The following is a 22,507-nucleotide window of genomic DNA, read 5'->3' as shown; positions in this document are numbered from 1 at the left end:
ATAGATGTATATATATATATATATATATATATATGCTCCTATATACACAAATTGAGAAAATTTAACTTTCATTTTCCACTCTTTTGCACTGTTTCAATTATTTTTAAACATGAAGACATATTACCTTTATGATAAAAAGCCTTTAAGCAGCATGTACACACACATACACACACAGACACACACACACACACATACTTGTGTGTGCATATACATTTTCATATATATGTCATCTTTTTGTCACCATGAAGAGTTAGAAGATATATAAGATAGTTTTGCCCACAGTATAGCTGGGAAGACATAAAATTAATAAAAAATACAAAGAATACCACACAATGGAATTGATCATGTGCCAGTGGTATTCTAGGAAGTAAGAGAAGGAAAGTTACTATGACTGCAGTTAAGCATAGAAGATAGAGGCATGAGCATTTGGCAGCATCTGGGTACAAGACACTCCAAGATGTCACAAAGAGGAGTGTTCACTACAGAGAAGAGTGGTGCTGGGTCAGCCTTACAGATGAATCACCCTCTGCAAGTCTCCTCTTTGGCTATAAGTGGTATAAGACTGTGATGAAAATTATACCTGTCCTGCCTTTGGAAACTCCCTGCCTGCTGGCTGTAAAAAAGCACTGCTGGCTGGTTTCTGTTAGGAAACGTCCAAGGTCCTGTAGACAGAGAGAAATTGTTTCATAATTAGTGTTGACCTGTGCATCAGTCGGTCAGGAACCCAAACTTTGTGTGGTGTTGATCCCTACTATTTGGACCTACTGCTTGAAACTCTGCATTAGTGGGAAATCCCTTTGGTTACTTTTACCTTTCTGGAGAAGCTAAGAATAATGATTAGAAGCATCGACTGCAGAACTGAACTGGATATAAATCCTGGGTGCATCAACTACTAGCTGTGTGTCCTTGGGAAAATCACCTAAACTCTCTGTGTCATGGGTTTCTATTTTGTCAAATGGGACTAATTATAGTTATCAACAATCTCATAGAGTTGTTTGAGGATCAAATGGCTGAATCACATACAAAGCAGGAAGAATAGTCTCTGGACACACAGTAGTTATTCACAATATTACTCACTCTCACTAGAGACAACAAGAATATCCTAACAACAAGTTTCCAGAGAGAAAAAAAAAAATCTCACACAACACATAGGGAATAAGAAAATAATGACAGTGATAAGAAAATAATGTATAAGTAGTAACATTGGAAGCCAGAAGAAAAGGAATGATGCCCACAAAATTAATTTCCACTTAGAATGTCATGCCCTGGCAAATCGAGCCTGAGGACATGATAAAGATAGTTTCAGACATGCAAAGTCCCAAACTTTTTACTCTCAAGTGGTCTTTCTCAGGAAGCTGCTGGTATATATGTTTCATCAAAAAGAGGGACTAAATCAAAAAGGAAGTTGTGGAAACCTGAAGCAGAGGACCCAGGGCAGGAAAGCAGTAAGGGAATTCCCAGGTTGAGAGCTGTGCTGCAGGCCAGGAGGACACCAGAGTAGACCGCAGGAGAGACATGGAAAGGAGGTTATCTAACAGGTTTGACTGTGGGGGAAATTGTACTGAAAGGCCCTCTTCAGAGGTATTGGGGGATATTGGAAGACCTAGCAGTAGGTTCAGGGAAAAGGAAGCAAATGAAAAGATAGGCAATGAATAAAGACAAGAAAATCAAAGTATCTTGCAAGAAAGGAAATGTAATAAGAGTATGCCACTCAGCTCAGCAGTGTGCAAGATTTATTTAACACAAAAATGAGTATGGATTTTTTAAAAAAAGATATATTAGAGAATGGGGAAAAGAGTAGAAAGTGTTTGAAAGTTAAAATATTCAGCTACCATAATAGGAAAACAGTGGATTATACATAACTCGACAAAACTAGAGAGAGTAGTATATGTTCATTATTTGGAAACATGGTGACAAATGACAGAAGATATATCAAGTGGATGCCTTTAGGGTTGGGACAGGAGGGGCAGTCAAGACAGTGACTGGTGTTTTCTTTATTATATTACTGTGAGTACCATTTGAGTTTATAAGTTTACATAAATTTTTAAGTATTCTGCAAATCTAAGGTTTTGACACTTCCAAAATGACAATGTTTCAACTTTAGTTCAGTGTCTATGAGGCCATAAGAAACTGATGCCTTAAAATCAGTGGATATGTTTAAAGATTCTGTTCTAACAAAAAGAGACAAGTAGAGGAAATGTAAGTCTTTTATTATCATTAATTTTCATCTAACTTTCTAGATTTAGCCTTCAAGAGGTTCATTAATGCCTCAAAACTTTATCATCTTATATTCTTATTTTATTTAAAATCTGTTTAAGGGCACAGTAAGATGGGAAGTTTACATAACTGTGACACTAAAACCAGGATATTGGGAGAAAAAAGAAGCCATAGCTCAAACTCACATAAGATATAGATATAAAAATCCTAACTCATTACAACAAATTAAATGTAATAAGAGTACGTTAAAAAGATAAATATATTTTGAGCAATTAGCATTATTCCCAGAATGTAAAGTTGGCTAAAAATTAGGAAATTTATAACTCAACATCAAAAAAACACACAACCCGATTAAAAAATGGACAGAAGACCTTAAGAAACATTTTTCCAAAGAAGATGTACAGATGGTCAATGAAACGGTGTTCATGAAAAAGAGGCACATGAAAATATGCTCAACGTTGTTAAGCATCAGAGAAATGCAAATTAAAACTGCAATGAGATATCACCTCACACCTGTCAGAATGGCTATCATCAAAAAAACACAAATAACAAGTGTTTGCAGGAATGTGGAGAAAAGGGAACCCTCATACACTGTTGGTGGGAATGTAAATTGGTGCAGCTACTGAGGAAAACAGTATGGAGGTTTCTTAAAAAACTAAAAATAGGGCTTTCCTGGTGGTGCAGTGGTTGAGAGTCCGCCTGTCGACTTAGGGGACACGGGTTCGTGCCCCAGTCCGGGAAGATCCCACATGCCGCGGAGCAGCTAGGCCCGTGAGCCATGGCCGCTGAGCCTGCACTCCGCAATGGGAGAGGCCACAACAGTGAGAGGCCCGCGTACCAAAAAAAAAAAAAACCTAAAAATAGAACTACCATATGACCCAGCAATTCTACTCCTGCGTATACATCCTCAAAAAACAAAAACACTAATTCAAAAAGATACATGCACTCCAATGTTCATAGCAGCATTATTTACAGTTGCCAAGATATGGAAGCAACCTAAATGTCCATCAACAGATGAATGGATAAAGAAGATGTGGCATATATACACAATGGATTACTACTCAGCCATAAAAAAAAGAATTAATTTTGCCATTTGCAACAACATGGATGGATTTGAGGGTATTATGCTTAGTGAAATAAGTCAAACAGAGAAACACAAATACTGTATGATATCACTTATATGTGGAACCTAAAAAATAAAACAAACTAGTGAATATAACAAAAAAGAAACAGACTCATAGATAAAGAAAACAAACTTGTGGTTACCAGTGGGGAGAGGGAAGTAGGGAGGGGCAAGAAAGGGGTAGGGGATTAAGAGGTACAAACTACTATACTATGTATAAAATAAATAAACTACAAGGACATATAGTACAACACAGGGAATATAGCCAATATTTTATAGTAACTATAAATGGAGCATAACCTTTAAAAATTGTGAATCCCTATGTTGTACACCTGAAACTTATATAATACTGTACACCAAGTATACCTCAATTTTAAAAAATTAAGAAATTCACTATATTAATAGACTACATGAGAAAAACGATGTGATCCTTATAAGTACAGAAAAGAAGTTTGATAAAATTTAACGTCTATTATTAATCAAAACTCAAACTAGAACTGCATGGAACTTAACTTGAGAAGGGACGTTTTTCAAAAACTAATAGCAAATATCTTGCTTTTTGGTGAACTACAAGTGACATTCCCCAACTTCTTGGGAAAGCCCATTAAGATCAGGAACAAGACCAGGAAGATAACACATGTTATTTAACATTATTCTGAAGGCCCATGTCAAAATAATAACATAAGAAGAGGAAGCAGGAGGTTCAATTATAGAAAAGACAGATATAAAATTGTCATTACTTGCTGCTGATATGATCATCTATTGAGAAAATATGAAAGAATTAACTGAAAAACCTAGGATTAATAGGAAAGTTTAATAAAAAGTCAGATTACTAGATAGCTATCCCCCCATCAACTTTCACATATGCCAAACATGACCAATTAGAAAATGTAATGAAAAAATTGCATTCATAATACTATAATAGAAATAGCATCAAATACTATAATAGTATCAAATAGCATCAAATACTATAATAATAATAATAATAGCATCAAATACTATAGCATCAAATAATATAATAGCATCAAATACTATATAATAGCATCAAATACTATAATAGCATCAAATACTATAAACTACCTATGAATAAATGGAAATTCAAAATATGATTCCCCATTAAAAAATTTCACAGAAAATGGGGCAAAATGTAAACAATTGGTAAAGGTATATCTTATACCATTCTTGCAAATTTTCTGTACTTTAGAAACCACATCAAAATAAAAAGTTACCCCCAAATTCAAGAGAAGTGAAAAAGAAAATGGACAATGTTGAAAGGGAAATGAGTAATCTGAACACATAAATAGAGACACTATCTCACAGCCTTAAGGAAAATTATCAAAAAAAAAAGAGGAGGGGGAAGTTAGGAGTAAAAAGGTGATCCATGGAAGGCATATCTGAAAGTCCCAAAATGGGAATCATAGAAGTTCAAGATTTAAGAAAAAGAATAGACGGAAAAGATGTAATTATGAAAGAAGAAATAGAAAAAAAAATTTCCTGGACTACAGCAAGTTTTCAGATTGAAAAGGCTCACAAAGTAATAGGCAGAATTCAGGAAAAAAGAAACAAACCTGACCACATCCTAGTGAAATGTCTAAACCCCAGGGATTAAAAGGAAATCTCAACAAGCTTTCAGGCAGAGATGTGGTGCCTAAATGAAAAGATAATCAGGCCAGGTTCAGATTCTCATCTGCATTACTTGACTCTATATATAGTGAAACAACATATACAGACATTTGAAAGAAAGGACCACAAGTCAAGATTCCTATTCTGAGCCTATTCCTATTCCTATTATCATTATATATGAAAGTAACAACAGACATTTTTCGGACAAACAATGGCACAGAAAATATACAGACATATGCTCTTTCTAAAGAAATTGCTCGGGAAGTACTCCAACCAAATAAAAGTTAAATTCAGAACAAAGATCTCAAAATGGGGAAGGGGGAGGGAGAGAATAAAAGAAGTGAAAAATTAAAAGTGTTCAAATAATCTCATCTCAGTGGTGGGAAGCATAGTTACCAACTGATCAATCCAGCAAAATTAAGGAAAGGGAAAAAGAGAAATCATAATAAAGTATCTTAATAGGTGTAAAATAAGATGAAAGTATTAAAACTCATATAAATCAGTTAAATTCCCTATAAAGACTCAAGTATTTTGTGTCTAAAATAAATGTGCCAGGAACAAAATGATCAAGGTTGAAAATAAAGAGGCAAATAGATCATGCAAACACAAATGAAGTGTTATGGCTTGTATCATGACTCCCCAAAAAGGTACGTTGAAGTCCTAACCCTCAGCACATACCTCATTAGGTACTTCAGAATGTGACCTTATTTGGAAATAAGGCATTTATTTATTGATAGACTGATTGATTTCAGAGGCAATCAAATTAAAATGAGGTCATTAGGGTAGGCCCTAATCCGATGTGACTGGTGTCCTTATAAAAAGGTAAAATTTGGACACAAATGCAGACCTACACAGAGGGAAGACAGTGTGAAGATGCACAGGGAGAATATGGCCATGTGATTAGAGTGAGGCATCTACAAGCCAAGGAATGCCAAGGACTGCCAACAAACACTAGAAGCTGGAAGAGGTAAGGAAGGATTCCTCCCTAGAGACATCAGAAGGAACATGGCCTGCTGACACCTTGATTTCAGGCTTCTAGCTTCTAAAACTGTGAGACAATAAATTTCTGTAGTCTTAAGTCATCAAGTTTTTGGGTTTTTTTGGCTGCCTTAGGAAACTAATACACAAAGTAGCAGAAATGCCTAAGTTATCATCAGATAATGTAGATTTCAAAGTCAAAAACATTAATTGTGACAGAATAAACAATTTATGAGGATAAACAATAGAACTCATCAAAGAAGATGTAACATTTTTTAACCAAACATCAACACAACAAAACATTTATGGCAAAATTGCTCAGAAAGTAAAGAACTTGATAAAGTACTAACAAATGGGAAGGGTATAATATTCCTCTTTAAGAATTTGGCAGCCCAAAAAAGAAAAAGAAAAAGAAAAAGAATTTGGCAGCCCAAGTTGACAAGAAGTGGATAAGGGATGAACAGGACTTGAATAAGACAAGCAACAAATTTGATGTGACACAGACAGACAGACAGGTTGCTAAGGAAGTCACACATTTATACCCACAGCTATTTGGATATGTAAAAAACCCTGTAGCTTCTTAATTTCTTATAATGATCTAATCATCTTCACGAGCTCTTCCTGACTGGGCACTAAAAGGAGTAGTACTTACCTTAGCTAATTAATGGTATCTCAGTCTCTCTGGGATCTTTTGTCTCTTGGGTATATACCCAAGTTTCAGACTTCTTCTTCCACTCCCTATCACTCTTAAAGAAGGTATCTATTATGTAGCAGAGGAGGGCTTGGATCTGTGTGGGCAGGATCTGGTGCTGTCTTCAGAGCCATCAGGTTTCTGTAACAATGTCCCTGGCTAGGTAGAACCATTGCTTATGTCTGTAGCTGGTGGCTTCATTATCCTTCCCTGGGCCCAGGCAGGCCCTAGTGGCCCTGCTTGGGAGTTAGCAGTCACTGTGTGTTCACTCCTCTGATCAAGCTGGTATCAGACCACTAGCTTTGGCTTTGGCTGTCCACTGGCAGCCTCTGTGGAGGGGTCAGCTCAACCTTCATTCTAGAAGCCAGCCACCCACCCTGGGGGGGCATAGGGAAATTTCTGATTCCCTCCCAGACCATACAGATGGTGAGGGAGGCCAAGGATCCAACTTGTACCCTTTCTCTGCCTAGCTTCACCATGCAATCATGCTTATATTGTCACGGTCAGGCTTTTCCCCACATGATGGTGAGGAGGCCAGTCTGTGGGGCAGACACTCAGAAGAGTTCTAAATGGAGGGAGTGGCACAAGTCCACTCTGAATTCAGATTTTCTGACTTCCTATTACTTGGAGCCACTCTACTCCAACACCAATACCAGCATCACCCTCTAAACCACTCCATCTGAGATTTCAGCCTGGAGAAAGGTGGTCAAGACATGGATCTTTCCCCCTTTCCAATATAGAGAACAAGACCAAGAAAGGAAAAAAAAGTGATCTTCTAGCAAGGATTTCACAAACTAAGCTCTATCTACCCATGGTTTACTTTAAACTCAGCATGCAAATCGTTGAAGCCTGGGTTTGGATGTGCTAATGAAGCATAAGAAATTTAGAAAATCCTTTTCTCTCCAGGAAAAGCGTGATTTCTAAAGAATATTGTTTTATTTTAGATTTTTTAAAACCCTATTTTGGTGATCAGAACGATGAACATAGACCAGCACTTTCTCTTTTTATCCCTGCTGTAACTGTCCAAATTCCTACCTAAGATAAAAGATTACTCTGGGGAATGGGAGAAAAACACACAAATGGAAATATAAAAGAGAAAAGCACATTCATTTAAAGCATAAATGTTATCCTTAGTTACATATGGGTTTCTATAAACAGAGAAAACACATTCTTTTAAATTGCTTATGGAATATCTATAAAAATTGATCATGTACTTGGCCCAATGAAAACCTTAATAGGTTCCAGAACACAAAGATTTTACAGGTCAAATTCTCTGCCCACAATTCAACTAAGCTAGAAATCAAAAGAAGAATATAGAAACATAACAAAATAGAAACACTTAACCACTTCAAAATTAAAGAATGTTTTCCAAAATAGCCTCTGAATCATAGAAGAAATAAAACCTGAGATTACAATTTATTTAGACATTAACAAAAGGATAAAAATTTATAATAAAGCCTATGGGAAATGGCTAAGGATGTATTCCAAAGAAATTTTATAACTGTAAATGTCTTTATTATTTTATAAAAGGAAGAATGAAAACAAAGATAATTGATATAGTTAAATATCCATTTATGATTAAAAGAAAAAAACACCTCTCAGCAAAACAGGACAAGAAAGTAGTTTTCTTAATCTGACTGTTCTGTTAATCTATATGCTGCATAACAAATCTTGTGCACCATCTGTGGTAAAGTATTCAGGTGTGGTTCAGGGCCTCATAATGGCTCAGGGTCTCATAATGGCTCAGGGTCTCATGATGGTGCAGTCAGTTGGTAGCTGAGGCTGTGTTCATCTCAAAGCCTTCTTCTCTCACATATTTGGTGGATGCCTGGGCTGGGAAGATTCAGACATTGGGTGTTGGAACAGCTGGGGTACTTCAAGCATCTCTATTTATATGGGGTCTCTCCATATGGTTTGTATGTTTTGATTATCGATTATTGTGTAACATCACCCCAAAATTTACTGGCTTAAAACAACAAAACTTATTTATTATTTCTCATGGACTCTGTAGGTCAAGGAATTCATGGACATCTCAGCTGAGTGATTCTGGGGTCTCATAACATTGCAAACAGATGGTTAGGGCCGGGGTCATCTTTAAGTGTTCTTCACTCACATGTTTGGTGCCTGTCTGGGAAAGTCTGAACATCTGGAGTCTGAAACAGCTCCTTGGGCATCTCTAACTCTGTTTGTTCTCTCTACATGACCTTTCCAGCATGGTGGCTTCAACGTATCTGGACTTCTTACATGGCGGGTCAGGTCACCAATGGCACATGTCCCAGGAAAGAGAATTAGGCAGAAGTTGTACCATCTTTTATGATCTAGGCTTAGAAGTCTATAGAGCTATAGAGCTTCACATTCATTGTACTCTATCAGTTAATTCAGTCACAAAGCCCTCTCCGTCCGCACTCAAGGAGAGGGTATATAGACTTCACCTCCTCATGGGGGAGTGGCAAAGTTCTAGAAGAACATGTGGAACTGGAAATACTATTGCAGTCATGTTTGGAAAATGCTATCTGCCATAGTGACAAAGATACCCCCCCAAAAAATCCCTCCAACAACCAGGATGCTTAATTTTGAGACACTGAAACTATTTGCTTTATGATTGGGAATTATATAAAGATACACCTTATCATTACTTTTATTCAGCATTGTACTAGAGGTCCTAGCCTATAGAGTAAGAAGACAAAGAAATAAAGAGTATGAGTTGAAAAAAAAAACACTGAAATTATTTGGAGACAATATTGTTGTATAGCAGAGAATCCAAAAGAACATCCTGATAAATTATTAGAATTAATAAAAGAATTTAGCAAGATTGCTAAATACACCAATATACAAAAACCAATTACATGTCTATGCATCAGCAATAAGAGTCAAAATATAGAGAAGCTGGGAAAAAATAAAGAAGGGTAAGAAAGAAAAAAACCTATATACCAGCAAAGAAATAGAGCCTAAAAATAACATATAACTAAAAATCATTGATGGATGAGCCAAATACAAGAAACTAAATAGGGAAAAAAAACTCAGGCATTTATGGAAATTTAGTGTATGATAAAGGTAGCATTCAAAGAGGAGATGTACTCAATAAGTAGTCTTGACACAAATGGCTTAATATTTCAAAAAATGTAAAGTTAAAATGACTATTCATTTTTTTACACCAAAATAAAACCCAGAGGATCTAAAACATAAATTAAAAACTAATAAATAAAGCCATAAAAGCAGTAATGAAAGCAAAATTAAAGGAAATATATCATTTACAAAAGCATCAAAAGTTTAAAACATTTAGGAATAAATCTAAGAAGACATGAAGACCTCTACCCAGAAAAATATAAAACATTACTATTAAAGAGGATTGAAATGGTCATGTTAATGAACTGGTAGATTCAATATTGTAAAGATGTAAATTCTTTCCAACTTGTTCTATAGATGTACTGTAAACCAATTCAAGATCCCAACAGGTTTTTACAGAAATCAACAAATGTTTAGGGAAGGGCAAAGGACCAAAATTAGCCAAGACGTTGCTGAACAAAGACGGTAGACTTGATTTACCAGCTATGAAGACTTACTATAGTAATAAGATAATCTGGTTTGGAAACAGGGAGAAAGAGATTGAAGAAAATGAGAGTACACAGAAACAGACCCACAGATATGCAGAATCCTTGTTTTTAAACAAAGCTGGCATTGCAATCCTTGAGGAAAGAAGGACTTTTCTGCACATCACAGTAAGACACTTGGACATAATATATGGGGAAAAAATTGAATGAAGAACTTTGTAAATTATATTTGAATGTTTTCCTGTTAGAGGATTATATACTCCTACCCTTTGCCATATGATTTATAGTGCCTTCCTTTGGGAGGAGTATAATTCCCCATCTCATTGAGTCTGGCTTATACACTTGCATATGCCACATCTACACAGATTAAGTGTAGTAGGGTCTTGCTCTTTCCTTCTGCTACAAGAATGGTATGTCCCATAAAGGGGCTATTCTTTCAGTCTGGGTCTCAGAATGAGAAGACACATGGGACTTGGAATGAGAAGACACCTGTGGTAGAGGTGAAGCAGCAGATCTGCAGTTGCTGACATTAATATGAGCAAAAAATAATGTACGTTGCCACTAAAATTTTGAGGGGTGGGTTTTTTGTTACTGCAGCAAAGCTGACTAATAGAGACATCTATGTCACTCCTTACACAAAAATAAATTCCAGGGGGATTAAACCTGTAAATATGAAGGAAAAAACAGTAAGCATTTAAGAAGATGTTACAGGGAGCATGTCTTTATGAACCTAAGAGAGGGAAGATATCTTGTTTTTGTTCATGTGTAGTCTTCTTGTCTTGAATCCTATAATGTTATTATTACTGTTTTATGCAGTCAATGCTTTTTTATATTTACCTACATATTTATCACTTCCATTGATTTCATTGGTGATTAAGCTACAGCTTTTTTGACTTTTGGGCAAATATTTATTAGATTTCCAGTTACTTCTTCCTTTTGACTTGGGAAACTGTCTTTTAACTCAACTTCTTCAGAACTTCAATGATGTGTATTTTCTTTACAAGATTAACTCTCAAACAGTGACTTAATTTCTAAGTCCCTCATGTTCTGTTAGGCTTAGGGGCACACAGCAACAGAGCTGAGTTACACTTGATTTATATTGATTTTTTCTCTCCTTGCATCTTTGTAAATCTTTTTGTTACTTGAAAATTACACATTATATAAACTGAGAATGGTTTTTAAAATACACAGAGTGAAGCAAAGTACCTATGTATAAATGGTTAATTGTATAAACAGAAAACACAGGCCCTTGATATCTGTCCAGACACCTAAAGTCATGACTTTGCTGTAAGTAACCAAATTTTCAAATACCACCAAAGATACAATTTCCCCCATGAGTTGTAGTAAATTATTACTGTAGTTTTAAGTTCTTTCAAACTTTTGAAGAGTTTCTAAATATAGCATGAGTCTTTTATAAACCTATTAAAATAAATAAAGTAAACCTATCCTACCTTATATAATGACTGAAGTAACAGTAACTATAAACATGGTCTGAAACTGCAAAATTCAGTCTTTGCTGATGTAATTGTGGTTGCTCAAAAGTGTTGTGAACAAAGAATAAGTCACAGATCAGAAGGGTCCTCCTGTCCTTCTGAGTGATTAGGCAGCATCGGGTTTGGGAGAAGTGTGGGAAGGGGGTGATAGAGGAAGATACAATACGAAAGAAGAAGCCCAAGGACCCACCTCAGAAGGCATTCGTTTTTTAAAAACTTTATCTATTTCATTTATTTTTGGCTGCATCGCGGCATGCAGGATCTTCATTGAGGCATGCGGGATCTTTTGTTGCGGCATGCGGGCTTCTCTCTAGTTGTGGCATGCGAGTTTTCTCTCTCTACCTGTGGCGCTCGGGCTTAGCTGCCCCGCAGCATGTGGGAATCTTAGTTCCCTGCCCAGGGATCGAATCCACATCCCCTGCATTGGAAGGAGGATTCTTTACCACTAGACCACCAGGGAAGTCCCTCAGAAGGCATTCTTAATGGTGTAAGTGTTTCCTTTAAGAACAATATGACCGGGCTTCCCTGGTGGCGCAGTGGTTGGGAGTCCGCCTGCCGATGCAGCGGACACAGGTTCGTGTCCTGGTCTGGGAAGATCCCACATGCCGCGGAGCGGCTGGGCCCATGAGCCATGGCCGCTGAGCCTGCACGTCCGGAACCTGTGCTCCGCAACAGGAGAGGCCACAACAGTGAGAGGCCCGCGTACCAAAAAAAGAACAATATGACTGAGAACTACCTTTTGTCTCCTTTGCAACTCTATCCATTTCCTGGCATAAAGATAACACTAAATGTATTGCTGAAACAAAGTAATTGTCTTTGAAGATAGGCAGACTCCCTGTGAGTTGAACTCTTCTGTGCTAGGACATGTTTCCTGTATGAATTTTTTTGGGGGGAGGAGTGCCACGTGGCATGCGGATCTTAGTTCCCCAACCAGGGATCAAACCTGTGCCCCCTGCGTTGGGAGCATGGAGTCTTAACCACTGGACTGCCGGGGAAGTCCCCTGTATGCATTTCTTTAGCTTGAGAGGAGGGTCAGCTGAAGCCACCTTCCCTATTATCATCACATTATGCAGATTGTTGAACAAACTTTTACTTTTGGTGCTTCGATCGCAGCAGTAGAAACTATACCACTATTGCTTCATAGAGATGCCTCTACAGACCTCCAAATCTTCTCCTGAGTCCTATTTTTGTGAAAGGAAATTATTTTCCATGCATTTCCTCAGCTACTAGTTAAAGGCTTTTCATATGTCACTGAAGTTTTATTGTTTTGTTTCTCACTTGAAAAGTTGCTAAACAGTTTCATAAACCAAATTTATTCCCTCTCTCTCTCTCTGTCTCTCTCTGGAGAGTATATGGGAGACTCGTCACATCATTTATCAACCTCAAACAACAGAGATATTGACAAGGGGTTATAATTACCCCCAAATTATTTTCTGCCTAAGAACAGTCACTTCCCTAGATTTGTCACCTTTTCTTCAACAACATTAGGACTAAAGACTATTTTTCCTTGCAGGGCTCTTTTCACAGGCACAAAAAGAGAATTTTTATACCTCTTGGGATTTACTGCATATGCAGCTGATAAAGAACAGCAAGATTGCATTGAGGTGAGGCTGCTGGGCAGCAGGCTGGGCACACCTCCTGGATTAGTACAGTGACTTTGGATACTCCAAACTTGTGGCAATCTATTCACATTTGTGCTCTCACAAAATTGCGAGTTTCTGCCCGTAATGAAACTTCAGGATCACCCAAAGATAGTCAAGCCAGAAAACATTAAGTCTAAAAATGCTAATGACCAGGTATTTCCAAAAATATTGAGTTTACTTGGAATTCTCTGAGCCTTCAAATAACTGAATCTCAGAGTTAGCATTTTACATAGTGCAGTATATTTCTTTTCCCCCTGTTAAAGTCAAGAGAGAGCAGATTTCATATCTGCTCTAAGAAGGAAATTGGAGACTTAGTTCATTGAAATTTAGATGACATCAAATACCAAGACTGACATGAGAATTATTAATTTGCTGCTCAGACTTTTGAACTCATTGGCTTTTCCTCTCCTCAGAGCATTAATTCTGAATACAAAAGAATCCATTAGATATCTCTGATGCCAGTTTTTATAGTTGCTTTAAAACAAGTTTTCTATGTTCGATCCTTCTTATAAATAGCTGTCTCCAGTGATGGAGTATGTTAACTTCCAGAGATCAGAGAAAGAAGAAGAGTTTAATATGAATTATAAAATCACCATATATGCTATATCTTTGGGAAAATTTCAGATATATAGAGTTACTTGGGTCCTGGTTGTCCAGGTTTTTGTTTTTCTTTGCATCCTTTTTGAGGAAAATACCTCTCCTGATCACGCCACTACTGGAGGTAAGGCAAGGGAAAAGATTCAGTAGAGTTATTATCTTTTCTATTCATCAAAGTTTGCTAAAAAGAAAAGGTTTTGCCCAGTGGCATGAATTATGGACTTTGAGATATTACAGTGACTCTGGGGTATCAGTGGAGATCCCAGGATACAAAGGAAAATTATGTTCTACCTTTAGAACTTTACCTTTGTGTTTTGCCTTTTAAACAATGCACATATAAAAATTAATGATGATTAAATACTCAACAAATACCTACAAAATGTACCAAGGGTAATTTCTAGTATTTCAAGAAAAAAATTGAGTTACCTTTTTATTTTATTTTACTTAAAAAAAATTTTTTTTGGCCATGCCGCACCTATGCGGGGATCTTAGTTCTCTGACCACGGATCAAACCCGTGCCCCTGGCAGTGGAAGTGAGGAGTCTTAACCACTGGACCGCCAGGGAAGTCCCCTGAGTTACCTTGTGAAAAAGCTATAGATTTTGTTTTTTGAATATACATTTTATGGTTATTCCAAAGATAATTTTAAGTTATGGTATAGCAATGAATGCTGTATTCTAGAAGTGGAAGAAAAAGAACGAGTAATGATACTATCAGTCTGGGCAATAGCAAGCAGCCCCTCAATCTTTATGATAAATGTTTATTTCTTGCTCTTGCTATATGTCCACTCTGGGTTGGTGGGAGGGACGTGGGTGGGTAGGGGTTCTGCTTCACATTGTTCTCACTCAGGGACCCAGGCTGGTGGAGATTCCACCATCTGGATAGTATTGGCCACTGTAGTGGAGGAAAGTGAGATAAATAATTAATTACACACCAGCTCTTACATGCTTATGCCCAGAAGAGGCATATGCCACTTTACACATACGTTATTAACCAGAGTTTCATGGACATCCTTCAAGATGGATTGAGTCTAGGAGGAGAGAACAGGATATTGGTGAACAGTAGTAATGCCTACTGTAACTGTTTCCACTAACACATCCAAAGAAGAGAGTACTTGCCTATCAAAATGTTCACGCTCCACTCCCACCCACAGGATCAGATTCTGGGTGTGCAACTTGTGAATTTGTACAGAGTCCCTGCTCAGAAGGGCCCCACACTTGGGCTTTAATGCTTTACTGTTGCTCTTTTGAAATTCTTAATAATTTTATCCTTGAATTTTTATTCTTAATTGTAGCCCAATAGGATAATGGATCATGTATTTGAACAGAGGAGATACATACAGTATGCACGTCCACTGCTGTTCCTCACCACCTCCTCCGCATATAGCATTCACAATGCCTCATGAGCACAGAATTTCAGTGGATCCACAATGCATGGGAGTTCAGTGAGACTCAAAGCAAGTGCAAGGTGTTATGTCTACGACTGAGTAAGCAGGGGTACTGACAGCCCTAAGAGGCTATCAGAACTTGATCTGAACACAGAAAGAAAGTAATGCTGTTCTGAGAAACACCAGCCACTAAGGAATCCAATCACATTCTTTCTTACTCCTGTTACTTCCCTGTTTTAGCTAACCAATACTGATAAAAATTATGACATAGAAGGAAAGGAAAAGATAGGGCAACCCACACCTTCTTTTTTTTTTTTTTCCAGTCCTTTCTTACTTATCAGTAGAAGGTAGAGAGTGTTGGTAGAATGTGTGCATATCAAGATGTGAAATAAAAACAGTTGATTTAGTTTTGGGCAGTGTTTCCATGTTCTGGTCAGAACAAGATACATATGCATGTGTATATGAGTTAGATGCTCTTATATTTGCATCTGAAACTGGCATTGCCCAATGTAAAGACGAATGGTAAATTTTATGCCAATAATTTAAAATTTTACTTTCTCTTTACTTAGAATGACATAAAATAGCAAATAAAAACACCGTAACAAGTTAAGAGAAAGACCACAGAAGACAGGAAGAAGTTTTACTGCCTTTAATGGCATTTGGCGGGGCAGGGGGTGGGGGGTTGCTGCTTTATGAACAAGACGCACTGCATTTTCATTTTGCTCCGGGCCCTGCAAATTACGTGGCTGACCCTGCCCACTCACAAGTCCCAGAGGTGCGATGTACAGGAAGTTAGAATGAATAAATGAGTGTTAGGTATAAAGAGTGAGCTCAGAGGGATCTTAGAGATAATCTAATCCAGTAATTTTCAGATTTCTTTTAGCAGCAGAACCCATTCTTCAGAGTGAAAATCCAAAATGGAAAACAGAAAAATGCAAACTGCTTTGGTTCGGAGGGGACGGATGGCAGGCTTTAGCCCTGTCCACTTGACCTCTCTATTCCTACACTTAGGTGGCTTTTTGAGTGGGAATGAGGGGGTCTCTATGAAACCCCTAGAGTTCCTCAAGGCACAGTGGGGAAATCTCTGATCCAGAGGGGCTCATTAAGTGACATATCCAAGCTCCTAATTGCTAATTTAACCCTCTTTCTTCCGCTCCCTATCGCCACCCCAATCAGATAGCAACCCTAAAGTATGGGGAGACCATTTGATGGCCCTGGCACAATGTGAATACGCTTATCTTAAAATGGGGATGGTAATGCCTACCTCAGGGAGTTAAGTTAAGGACTGAATGAGATACTGTAACTAAGTAAATGCTCAATAATTAATAGCTGCAACTTAATCATTATTATAGTTATTATTCAAACCTAGAATCCTAACTTCCACAGAAATTAATGGAGGCTAGTAAAACATCTGTCTTGTTTTTCAACCTTTAAAAAATTTTTATTTTTAATTGTGGTAAATTACACATAACAAAAAATGTACCATCTTAACCATTTCTAAGTGTACAGTCCAGTAGTGTTAAGTGTATTCACATTGTTGTACAACCAATCCCCAGAATTTTTTTCCTCTTGCAACACTGAAACTGAATATTCATTAAACAATAACTCCCCTTTCCCCTCACTCCCCAGCCCCTGGAAAACACCACTCCACTCTCTGTTTCTAGGAATTTGACCACTTTAGGACCCCATATAAGTGGAATTACCTATTCTAAGCAACAGATAAAAGGAATAAGAAACTGTGAAATGCATACATACATATATATATATATATATATATATATATATATATATGTGTGTGAAGAAGGCATGTATTCCTTCTTTCCACAAAAAAGAAAGGCAATTCAGAGACTTCAGAAAAAAAAAAAAAAGAAATTCAAATTAAAAAAAAGAACAAAACTGTACCAATAAAACAGAACAAAAAAATATGGTCTTAAAGTGAAGCAAATGCGATAGGTGTGAGTGAAAGACTTTTCACCATATGACTGTTATATCATTTTCGTTTTTGAATCATATGAATATATTAGCTATACAAAAACAATTTGAAACAAACTAAGAGGTAGCATGGGTTTGAGAAAGAAGAATGCAAGTGGACTTCTCACTAGGAAACTTCTCCAAAGGATTATGGCATTGAAACCATAGTGTGGTGTAGTGAAAAATATATTTGTTTTTCTATCTTCATGTGAATTGCCTTCCTCCCCTTTCTAGTCCCAAACCCCTAACCACAACATTCTCTTTTGCCTTTAGCTGAAGATGGTATTTAAGTTGAAGGCTTTGGCCATTTCGGTGAATTACTCAGTTTTCCTGAGCCTCTCCCATTTATACATGTTATTAAACTTTTGTTTGATTTTCTCCTGTTAATCTCTCTCATGTCAATTTAATTCTAGACCAGCCAGAAGAACCGAGAAAGGTAGAGGAAAACTTCTTTCTCCCTGACAAATGTATTTAATTCATGGCAGAGAAACTTAGAGAGAACCTCACCATACCTAGCAGTGACAGGTGGTGCTTACAGGGAGAGGAAAAGTTCCTGGAAGGCAAGCTGGTTCTAAGCTTAACAGACAATTACTTATTTCTTTAAATTTTAGGTCTTTTCATCAAAGGCCCCTTTGACCAAAAACTTTCTCTCGTGGGTTTACAGGATACTCATAATTACTATTTTTCAAGGTACAACCATAACTCATCCTGCTCCTCTTAATGTAGAGATTGTGGTCTTAACAAAAGACTCATGTGTTAAAGAAATGTCTATTTCTTTATTTTCTTCCAATACAATTATATCAGATTGTGGGCATGGCTCACAGTGGGTTTGCATGGCAATTGCAGTCAGCGTCGGAGACCTCTGTTCTGGCTGGAAAATGTGGTCCTATGAGGTTCAGTGGCTTTCTGCTTCTATGCCAGGAGTACAGGACTCTGCCCAGTGTGAGGACCCTGGTACTGAGGACCCAGTCGACCTAGGGGCACCACGCAGTAACCCTCTGCATTTCTGACCTTGCTTCTTCCTCAAGGCCAGAGGGATTCTTTGTTCCCCATCCCTGCAGCATCTAACCTTTGATCTCTTGACCTCATCTTATTCTGGAAGAAACCACTTCCCACCCCCCTTGTTTTATTGCCATTAAAGGCACTTTGCAAAGTCTCTTCAATTCATTTAAGCCTTTACAAAAGACAGGAAAAGCCCCTGTCTTGGAGCAGCTCCTGCTTTCCACTCTCCTTTCTCCACAAGTTTCCTGTGTCGGTTCTCTTCTCCTCTTTCAGAAATCTCTTGAAAACTCTCATCTGTGGATGACTTGCCCCTCCCATTCTCTTTGCTCTTATGGTTTTTTTTTTCTTTTTGTAAGAGCTCATTTGACTTGGGTTTCCTGAGGAACAGGAAGCAAACTTGGTACTTATTCCACCAACAAGAATTTTCATTTGTTAAAATGATTCCTTTGCTCTACAAAAGATTTACAGGCAGGGTTCTTTGTAGGCAGTCCTCTCCATGTACAGAGAGCATGCCTAAAATCTGTATACACAAGTTGAATATTCGGAAGTTGAATCATCTTGTATGTTATAAGGGAAGATTTGTTTGCAGAAAGCCAGAAAAATGATAAAATATTTAATTGTATATTTTTCTTCAAATATAGTCTTCAAATTATTTCCAGCTTTCATGCATATTGTTTAACTCTTTTTTAATAAATTTATTTTATTTATTTATTTATTTTTGGCTGTGTTGGGTCTTCGTTGCTGTGCGCCGGCTTTCTCTAGTTGCGTTGAGCAGGGGGCTACTCTTCATTGCAGTGAGTGGGCTTCTCATTGCGGTGGCTTCTCTTGTTGTGGAGCACAGGCTCTAGGCACGTGGGCTTCAGTAGTTGTGGCACGCGGGCTCAGCAGTTGTGGCTCACAGGCTCTAGAGCACAGGCTCAGTAGTTGTGGCGCACGGGCTTAGTTGCTCTGCAGCATGTGGGATCTTCCCGGACCAGGGCTCGAACCCATCTCCCCTGCATTGGCAGGCGGATTCTTAACCACTGGGCCACCAGGGAAGTCCGCATGTTGTTTAATCTTGTTCTTCTTATTGAAACACACAAAATATTGGCTTAAGATCAATGGACATAAGATTGAAGCTAAAAATGTTTTGCTTTTAGCATTCCTAATAATTTCCATCTTTCTGCATTTTGTTGTTTTTGAGCTCTACTTTTCACTCTTTTTTTTTTTTTCCCACTTAGCACTTAATTTATAAAATAAGAGCAAAATGCAAAAGAAGAATTCAAATAATTGCAAAACAGCATTGGACAAGCAAAGACAGAGACTGTGCCAGAATTAAGCCACGGATAGGCCAGCAGTGCATGCAGAAATTTAAATGCTCGTGTTACTGAGTCCAAGCTCGCTCTGCTCGCTGCACAACAGGCCAATAAATCGGGAGACAGGTGTTGAGGCAAGGAATAGAGACTTTATTTGGAAAGCTGGCAGACCGAGAAGATGGCAGACTAGTGTCTCAAAAGAACCATCTTATCGGGGTCTGGATGCCAGTTTCTTTTATAGAACAGAGACGGGGAGGAGGTGAGGAAGTAAAGTAAAAAGGCCGTAAATCTTGCAAATATCTCCTGGAATGGCCAGCCTCAGGGAGGGGGTGTTAATTTCTTCTTTCTTGCAGCCATTCACAGGTGGACAGTGTCAGGATGTTTCCCTGAACAAAGACACTTTGGCAGAGGGGCAGGGTTCCCCCGAGGAAGACTATTATGTATAGACAGTATCCTTTTAGTGAACAAAAGTAATGGGAAGCAAAGGTTAAAGTAAAAGAAACAGATCCAACATGTAGTCAGATTTTGTTCTTCCTTGTAACACTCATTCATCAGGTAATGAAGGAAGGTTTGAATTTAATGTATAATACAGGTGGTTTAGGGATATCAATGTAAACAAAATCAAAAGGTGGGTTATATAAAAGTTGAATGTTCTGAAATCAAGGACAGCCCAAATATACTGAGTTGTAGAAGTGTTTAAGAATAATCACTTGACACATACAGCAAGGAGCTATATACAAAGCAGATTAATTTAAAGTATTAAGACATACCTTCCATTAAACGTGTATGAAGAATGAGGAAAATACATCTCTGAAACTACAATATAATTTGTTTAGTATAGGACTTTGCACCCAGTAGGTGCTCAGTAAATATTTGCTTTAACTGATTTGCACCAAAGAAGGATTAGTCTACCCAGAACTTGGGAGGAGTATACTGTCATGTCTACTGACCAAGTGCCTCTATACTGTAGTAGATCTGCTGAGACAGTGAGCCTTCTCTCTCACCAGGCTTTTGTTCCCTTCCTTCTGACCCATGAGAAAACATAAGTCAAGCCCTCCTGTTGACCATGATTGTTATTGTTGTATGTTGGCTTTTTCAAAACACTGACATGAAGGATTTTTGTCTTGGCAAACAAATGCTCCTCTAGCAATCCCAGCCTCTGCAGGATTAATCCCTTTGCAGAGAAGCTTTATACTGGCAAGAATTTACACTGTCAGCTACAGGCACTGGGCCTGCAGGAACCTGGCTTTGTAAGCGCCGATATTTTTGGTGCAGCAGTTCGTGCTCCTCTAGTGTGGAAGCACTTATCCCCCTTTGGTTCAGAGTGGCACTGAACTGCATCTTCTCAAATAATGTAATATGCTGATGTAATAGAAATTGGGTTCAGGAAAAAAAGAATGATGGAGGCATTTAAAGTTTTTTAAGTGACACAATCTGTTGTTGTTGGGTGTTTGGCTGGGGGAGTGGGGGCATTGAAAGGGGATTGTCTTTTAACAAAAAGAAAGAAAGAATAAAGGATTCACCCTCAGCTATCTGCAAAGCCAAAAACTTAACCTATGACTCTAGGAAAAATGTGGAAAAGGCAAACTCTGGTAACTGAATTAATCTCATTCTTCTAAGGAATATGGATAAAAAGCACACATGTCAGCTGGAGTTAACTGTTTATTGGACAGGAAAGAATTTTCTCTTTAGGAAAATAAGATAATGAACACCAGGGATGGAGTTCTTCACTTTACAAAAGGATTTATCACTGGATCTTTATGTAATGGAAAGGTTTCTGTACAATAAGGGAGTTAAACCTAATGATCTCAGAAGTGGAAGCAGATATCAAACATCAGGCATTCGGTATTGAGTTGAATTTTTTAAAGTTTTTAACTTTTCAGGAGCCCATCCATTACATAAAGTAAGATGCGTTTTAACCTTCGCTTTGTGAGTTTGTTGTGAAAAATGGAAAGACAGTACAAAGTGTGCATCAGACACTCTGTCCTTTAGTTTTTCTGGAATCACAATGAGGGCATAGCTCTCAAAATTCCCCTGGGCAGTTATCTGGGACTAGGCTTGTGGCTATAGTGTAGTGGGGTAATTTGACTTGCAGGTGTCTTGGATTTTCTGGATGAAGTTTTAACATGGTATCATCAGTCCTTCCTGGCCCACTAGGCTGGCATAGAGACAATAATCACGATGCTGATAATGATAATGACAGTTAAGGCTTATTGAAGATTTACTCTGTGACAGGCACTATTCTAAGTACTTTACAAGCAATTTCTCCTTGGTCTTCATAACAATCCTGTGAAGCAAGTCTGATTTTTTTAATCCCATTTTACTGATGAGGGAATTGAGGCTTAGACAGGTTGGTGACTTACTTGTGGTTACACAGCTAATAACAGAATTCAAACCCAGAGCATGCACTTGGGGAAAATTTTGTCCTCCTGTTCATCTTCCTTGAACTCATACTCCCTTTCTCCATTAAAAGGAAAAGATAAGATGAAATAAAATGAATCATTTCCAGTGTGGCAGGATCATATCTCTATATATTTCTGAATATTTCCCTTTTTGTTTTGCACTCTCACTGGTACCCAAAGGGCAGTTTTCCCTCCTTGAGTCTGTGGGACTCGAGGGACATTGTTCCAGCTAATGATTAAGAACTCTCCAGACAGTAGGGGCTTCTTAGACAATGGGTGAATTTCCAGGATGTCCGGCCCCTTTCCGAGAAGGAGGGAGATAAACAAAATGTAAAAAAGGTATCTGTCAAAGAACCAATCAGGAAGCCTGGGACAGGTTCCCTCTCTGGTCCGAACAGAAGCTAAGAACCTATCATTAAAAATCACAATTGAATCCACACTTTGCATAACAGGAAGTTGAGACCTATAAAAATGCATGTTCACGCCCTGGGGGGGTTCCTTCTTCGACCTCCTGCGTGAGGACCAAGGAACCCCG

General features: G+C 38.0%; 1 long non-coding RNA gene across 6 annotated transcripts in view; it reads right to left on the bottom strand.

The window, feature by feature from the left end:
- The window catches only part of LOC113623736 (uncharacterized), a 338,863-nt gene that overhangs the window by 196,716 nt on the left and 119,640 nt on the right, over positions 1-22,507 (bottom strand). For 5 of the 6 annotated variants that reach the window (XR_003434036.1, XR_003434034.1, XR_003434038.1 and 2 more), the window contains one exon: positions 581-662. The exons of the other annotated variant lie outside the window; for it this stretch is intronic. This is a non-coding gene — a long non-coding RNA (uncharacterized LOC113623736). The remainder of the gene's footprint in view (positions 1-580; positions 663-22,507) is intronic. 6 annotated transcript variants of the gene reach the window in all.

This window comes from Aethalodelphis obliquidens, unplaced genomic scaffold, assembly GCF_003676395.1.
Source record: "Aethalodelphis obliquidens isolate GAN/ISIS:26980383/991018 unplaced genomic scaffold, ASM367639v1 scaffold12, whole genome shotgun sequence".
Lineage (NCBI taxonomy): Eukaryota > Metazoa > Chordata > Mammalia > Artiodactyla > Delphinidae > Aethalodelphis > Aethalodelphis obliquidens.
This window is presented reverse-complemented; position numbering and strand designations above follow the sequence as displayed.